The sequence below is a fragment of the Tachypleus tridentatus genome, chromosome 6, assembly GCF_004210375.1.
Source record: "Tachypleus tridentatus isolate NWPU-2018 chromosome 6, ASM421037v1, whole genome shotgun sequence".
Lineage (NCBI taxonomy): Eukaryota > Metazoa > Arthropoda > Merostomata > Xiphosura > Limulidae > Tachypleus > Tachypleus tridentatus.
In genome coordinates, this window is record NC_134830.1 from 7,981,692 (window position 1) to 7,989,717 (window position 8,026).

Sequence of the window (8,026 nt, forward strand, 5' to 3'; positions counted from 1 at the left end):
CTTATTCATTACGTCACGTGGGTTCCACGCACGAGGACAATATTTTCAGTTTCTTCTACGCACGAAAGATGTTTATGTTGCGCTTAACTTTATGAAATCTGAATGACTCGTTTTTGTGGAAATTGATGTGGTGACTCGGACAGTACGAAGCCGTTAGAGGGCGTTCAATCACCATAGAAACTAGGTGAAAAATTAGTAGCGTTAAGTTAGAACCTAACTTTACATTGTATTTAATAATTTCACCACAGTGATATAACTATTACATATACGCCATAGAGTCCAAACCTGCCGAGGCGAATCTTTAATTTTCTATTACAAACCATAGCATTTTGAACTGGATGCTTCAAGGAGCCAGTTTATCTCAGAAGGTTCAAGTCACATACATATATACATATATTCACAACTAATCCATACTTTCTTTTTACAGTTACTGCTAACTTCCGCTATAGCTGGAACGTTTCAAACTCGTCTGTCTAGTAGTTAATTAACCGTCCATTATGAGTGGACGAAATTATCTTGATAAATATGTGTAATTGGACATTTTTAACGTAGGTTTTAAAAGCTCTAAAGAATACATTAAAATCTGCGGGATAAAGTACCGACTGAAGGTCTACAGTGCTACGTAACTCTACTGACTGTACCAGCTGAGCATGCTTAGTATTACGTAACTCTACTGACTGAAAGCCTACAGTATTAAGTTATTGTACCAGCTGAGCATGCTCAGTATTACGTTACTGTACCATCTGAGCATGCTCAGTATTACAACTAGGTAATATATATATTTATACTTTTACTCATCTCTAACTTCAGTGGGTCTCGGCATGGACGGGTGGTTAGGGCGCTTAACTTGCAATTCGCGGGTTCGAATCCTCCATCATACCAAACATGTTCTCCCTTTCAGTCATGCGGACTTTATAATGTGCGCCTAATCCCACTGTTCCTTGGTAGTAGCTGTGAGTGGTGTTACCTTCCCATAATATAATAAAATCCTGAAAATATAGATTTTTTTTTTTTTGTGATCAAATGACCAAATATATTTTTAAATCACATTTAAGGACGATATAGTTCTTAAAATCAGATTTGGCCCGGTATGGTAATATTGTTAGGACACTTGACTCGTAATCTGAGGGTCGAATTCGAACCCTTATCACATCAAACATGCTCGCCCTTTCAGTCGTGGGGTGTTATAATGTGACAGTCAATCCCATTATTCGTTGGTAAAAGAGTAGCCCAAGAGTTAGCTGTGGGTGGTGATGACTAGCTGCCTTCCATCTAGTCTTACACTGCTAAATTAGGGACGGCTAGCACAGATAGCTCTTGTGTAGCTTTGCGCGAAATTCAAAACAAACAAATGAATCAATTTCAGTGTTAAAAACAGTATTAACAAATTTCACTTTTATAATGCTTTGCACACCGTCTGTCCTGTCATGACGAATAATTAGAGAGTAGAATATTGGCTGAGGAAAACGTTAAAAATAATCTTTTTACAAATGTGTACATTTTAAATACACAATATAATTGTAAATGTTTTTGTTAAATGTTTTAAACTCATATTTGTGTATCTTAACAATTATGCGAAATGTGATAAAAGAACAATTTAACCATTTTAACGCCCTGATAGATGATCGTATGGTGCCTTATGCCAGCTTCTGAGGGAGAGGAACAGAGTGTATGTGTGACGATCTAAGAAAGTTTAAGTAGTTATACTCAAAAGGTCACAAACAGTTAAAGTGTTTTCTTACACTGAGAGTTTGGTTGTAAAAGACACTCACTTTTGGATGTAGACTGAATAACTTGTTTTTGTATACATATTTTTGGTTTTTGAAGTGTCAGGACTTGGATTCAAATTTAGGTGCGAAAGTGGCACTCCGACATCACTAAACTCTTGTACACATCACAACTCACTAGATTTGTTACGATATGTACACATCACAACTCACTAGATTTGTTACAATATGTACACATCACAACTCACTAGATTTGTTACGATATGTACACACCACAACTCACTAGATTTGTTACGATATGTACACATCACAACTCACTAGATTTGTTACGATATGTCTAAATTTCGAAGATTTTATACAGAAAACTAGAACACTGATAAATTTACGAGTTGTTGTTTGCTATTAAGCACTAAAGTACACTGAACTGCCCATCACGAGTATCTAAGTCCGGTTTCTAGCAGCGTAAGTCCACGGATATACTGCTGGACCAATGGAGGGCAAACCTTTGAGTAGAGATTTTTATTTTTACAAATTAAGCACAACATTTTTATTTTGTGTCTTAAACAATTTATTTTCAAGTGAAATGTAGAACACTGACAATTTTTCAACAATCTTCAATAATAATATTATGAAAAATAATTTCAAATTTAATATAGTACATACGCTTTTCGCCTCCGCTAGTACAACAGTAAGTCTATGGATTTACAACGCTAAAATCAGGGGTTCGATTCCCCTCGGTTGGTTCAGCAGATAGCCTGAAGTGGCTATGCTTCACGAAAAACACAAACACACGTACCCTATGTGCAAAGCTTTCTTTACCCTACATATAACCTTACAGACCTAAGTATTCCACTTTTCAAAATTATCATCTTATTCATCACTAGCATAAATTATCTTTCCACTTTCTAGAACTGGACACTTTTGGTTTGTTCTTTACAAGTTCTCTTTCAAGTCTGGCTGCTAAGAACGTTCACTTTGTCAGTGTCACCTTAACTGCGCTAGTGAATTAAACAAAGTAAAACTTGTTTAGTTTCACAAGGGGTCACACACATGCAGAGAGACTGCGCTGTTATCATGTGGACATCTAGTTAGAGCTACACATGCTGCAACTTTTGTAGAGTTGTTTTATTAGCATCTACTCTGAACTTGAGTAATATCAGCGACCATTAGTTAAACTAAACTGTAGTTGAAGAAAAAAAATGGGTATGTTATCGTTAAATGCACTACGCTTTGCATTATTATTGTCGAATTATTCAAATAATTCATTCGCTAACTTAAACATAGCCGGTGTAAGATAGGATTCGTTAGGACTTATCAAAGGCCTTTACGTCAAAAATAGGAAGACGGAAGTTATGACTTTATTTTATACTTCCAGAGACTTTGAATAAGGTTTTCCTGAAAGTAAATAAACTTACTGAAAAACCCGAAATTATTTTTGAGAGACTACTTCAAGAGTATCAGCAGAGATGGAGCCACTAGTAGGTAGATCGCCTCGGTCATTTATCGGAAAATAACTCTCCTAGCGACAAAACTTCAAGTGTTAATAAAGAGAACAATTTCATTCTGTGACTTAGGGAAATGAATAAAAACATGTGGATGAATGGTGACTTGGGGAAATGAATAAAAACATGTGGATGAATGGTGACTTGGGGAAATGAATAAAAACATGTGGATGAATGGTGACTTCGGGAAATGAATAAAAACATGTGGATGAATGGTGACTTGGGGAAATGAATAAAAACGTGGATGAATGGTGACTTCGGGAAATGAATAAAAACATGTGGATGAATGGTGACTTAGGGAAATGAATAAAAACATGTGGATGAATGGTGACTTAGGGAAATGAATAAAAACATGTGGATGAATGGTGACTTAGGGAAATGAATACTACCAAAACATGTGGATGAATGGTGACTTAGGGAAATGAATACTACCAAAACATGTGAATGAATAGTGACTTAGGGAAATGAATACTACCAAAACATGTGGATGAATGGTGACTTGGGAAATGAATAAAACATGTGGATGAATGGTGACTTAGGGAAATGAATACTACCAAAACATGTGGATGAATGGTGACTTAGGAAATGAATACTGCCAAAACATGTGGATGAATGGTGACTTAGGAAATGAATACTACCAAAACATGTGGATGAATGGTGACTTAGGGAAATGAATACTACCAAAACATGTGGATGAATGGTGACTTGGGGAAATGAATAAAAACATGTGGATGAATGGTGACTTAGGGAAATGAATACTACCAAAACATGTGGATGAATGGTGACTTAGGGAAATGAATACTGCCAAAACATGTGGATGAATGGTGACTTAGGAAAATGAATACTACCAAAACATGTAGATGAATGGTGACTTAGGGAAATGAATAAAAACATGTGGATAAATGGTGACTTAGGGAAATGAATAAAAACATGTGGATGAATGGTGACTTAGGGAAATGAATAAAAACGTGGATGAATGGTGACTTAGGGAAATGAATAAAAACATGTGGATGAATGGTGACTTAGGGAAATGAATACTACCAAAACATGTGGATGAATGGACAATCAGATACAATAAACAAAGAAAGAAAGATTTCGTTTGGTTAACGAACATTTTGATTTCATTTATGATTTGATGATTGTTTTGATGTCTACAGATTATCAAGAGTTACTTTATTGTTAATTTTGGACGTTTAAGTTTAGTGCACCATTGTTTTCTTCGTGTAATATCATTGTGACAGGCATGCAGCATTATAGTCTTTGCTTTTCGGTTTAAAGAATTATATTGTTGCTAGGCCAGAATAGGTTTTTATGTCATATGATTTAATGATTAGAGATTTCTTCAAAGTTTGGGAAAGGATTTGAACAGTAAAATTCGCTACTGAGGCTAAAGTAGGTGACTGATTGAGAGTTGACTGTTGAGATAATTAATTTGTCCATATTGTCCACCAGTTCCTGAGTAGTGAACACGTGTTGTGATGAAGTAATACAAAATAAGCTGTGTGGTTTTTATATTGAAAGAAGTTAGCAGGTAAGTGAAATTGTTCTCTTAGCTTCTGCTGTGAAATTAGACATAAGTTAAGCTGATTTGTAAAACTTGTGATTGAAGAAATTTAAACCTTTCATTGATATTAAATAAACAAGGATCCACATTCTTCCTGCTACCAAACAACCCAAAATAAACCAACAATAGAAACCGTTACAAAAATATTTGACACTTGTATATTTACCTTGTTGCATATCTGTGGAACTTAAGTTTTTATTAAGTGTAATACTACGTGTAATCTGTTACTCACATTTATTTGCTCTGTTCTTATTATACATTGTTATTTCACAAAACAACAATCACTCCATAATTTTTAAAAGCGACGTTTCACTGTTATAAACCAACACGGGATCCATACCTTGAACATTATATTGTTATGAAAGTTTACCCCATGTTCTGTGTAAACACAGGTTGAAACACAATCCAGACTCTGATTACTCAGCAGTGTGTTTTTTCAGTCTCTCGCTGTCTTGTAAACAAAGCTGCCTTCATAATTAGATAAAGTGCTCCCAGTCTAATCTACAAAGTAAACACTGGCGATTGTCAGCACAGACGGTGATGCTTTACTTTAATTACCCGGATGAGACTTTTCATAAACTTGCAGTATCCTGAAATTACGTTCTAAGCCAATCAGCATTATAAATGACACACTAGCTATGAGACAGGTGAGCGACCAACCAAATGGTTCCTTGGTGGGGCAGTGGTAAGTTAAAATGTTAAAATGTGGGGTTCGAGTCCCTGCTGTGGATGTAACAGACACCTCAATGTGGCGTGGCTTTTATTTAAACCAACCAAACAAATGTTTTTATAAATATACTATTGTGCATGCTATCTAAATCTATTGAACAACGTTCTAATAGATCAACCAATGTATTTCAACCATAATCTAACTACAATATCAAATATAATCTATTTTTCACAGAAGCAACAACCGAACGTGAAATCAAAATAACTACTCCAACTAGGTTTAATAGGAACAACACACTCTGACAAAACTTAGTGAGCTAGGTTCTAGTTTCTGTACAGATATATTGTATTTTAGATTGTAGTTAGGTTCTAGTTTCTGTACACATACATTTTAGTTAGCTTCTTACCCGAAGTAAGACAAAGTATTAAATGTATCTGATATTTTAACGGGATTATTGGTCCAGTTTAATCATTAAACGTGGATTTGCGACTTTGATAAGTATTACACTTATTATGTGCTCTACGACAACTTTTTAGTGACTATCTGCTCCATTAAAAAGTCGTTTTCTAGCATTTTGGTGTCTCCATACAAGTCTGTGACCTCTTTATATCTAGGTGGAGGGTCCTGCTGTCCGTAGACGCTGTATCTGTTTAAGTTACAGTTAGACCGTACATAGGAGAGCCCACGAACATTCCTAGGGTTTATAGAAGTGGAAATAAACACTTTAGTGTAAACCTTTGTTATTGTTAACAGTCTCTCTGTGACACGAGTTTTAGAAGTGTGACACTTCAGAAGCCTAATCCATAACTAATTTTTGTGATTCATATGAAGGAAAACTAATGAACTGATTAGATGGGTTTGTGTCTCACAGTTTTCTGTTTCTACATTATAACACTTTCTTCATTAGCTGATATATAAACATGTTAAAACCAGTTCTTAATTGTATAGTTCATTGTTTGTGATGTTTACTTATAAGGCTGATTAGTTTAAATAATTTATCTTAATTGTTAACGCAATTTTTGATGCTATTCCTGATTTTGATTTTTTAATTGTTTGAACTCGCACGAGGGAGATGAGCGTGCTGTGTCTCTTGCATGAGAGAGTTGAGCGTGCACTTTTATAGAAACAATCCTGCGTAAAGTACACCCGATATCTCCAGTGCATCTGTAAATAAATAAAAACGACTTGAGAAGATATTAATTACAAAAGATATACAGATGTCACATGGTCAATGAAACGTTAGAAAGAACAGAATGTTTCTTGAAAGTTCTTACAACAATGAATAACGTGGTCGAATCAAGTGGTTCTGTAGAGAAACCGTTCATCCCTGTTGTAGATGTTAGCTATACTGTTACAGTTTTAAACTGGGTTGTTGATCCGTAGTATACTTCTTTATAAATACAGCTGTTCAGAGAGGCAACTTGTTAGAAATACAGTTGACCAAAGGTACAGATTGTTAAGAAGAGAGTTTACCGTTGGATAAGTTTGTTGAGAAGACACTTGACAAGTGAGACAGCTATTTCAAAATATGGTTGACATATAGGACAATTATTTAAAAAGGTTGTGACTTGTGGCGCAATTTTTATGAAAGCACATCATCCATGGAACAATTAATTAGGAAGGTTGCTGAGCTGTGGGACAGTTTTTTATAAAGGTGGTTCTCATGTGAAACAATTAATTAGGAAGGTTGCTGAGCTGCAGGACAGTTCTTTATAAAGGTGGTTCTCATATGAAACAATTAATTAGGAAGGTTGCTGAGCTGTGGGACAGTTCTTTATAAAGGTGGTTCTCATATGAAACAATTAATTAGGAAGGTTGCTGAGATGTGGGACAGTTCTTTAGAAACGGTTTACTTAGTATTAGAGAAATCAGTTAGAAATGAAATAATATTGGACATTGTAAACTTTTAGTCTGTTGAAAAGGATACGTTTGCATCCTTTATATATAACAATAATTACTAAAATGTTCCAAACTGTGTAAGTGAAAGTGTGAAAACATAGTTTTGTACAGAACATATATATTTAAAATCTGAAACCTAATTTTAGCTAAACGTTGACTTCAAGCCAAGATGGCTTGACACAACTTTCACGGTCTATGTTTACCGACACATCTAAGTTACTGTATTACAGAGATCAAGAGTACATGTTTGTATGTTATTTGATAACGGTACGTCAATCAAACGGAGTTTTGTTACAATACTCGCAGGTTCTTGTAACTGTATTTTTTTATACCTTTTCCATAAAAAAAATCATTTACTTTTCTTAGCAAAAATCTAATGGAATTTTAGTTGTAAACTTAAAAGAATGTAATTCATTGGTCTCAAAATACTTATTTTAAAGTGAAAATAATATTTTAAAAGTTTTTCAAGATACCTCACAGAGATGTCCCCTTTTAGAGTTTTTTTTTATATAAAGCAGGACAACCAGATTTCCAAACCAAAAATCGGGACAACCTAGTCCTTGACCCTAATTTCAGAACGGATTTTATAAATATAAAATAATTTAACTTTTATTTCATTTAAACTCATTTAATTTTTACACTATTTCAAAGTGTATTAAATATG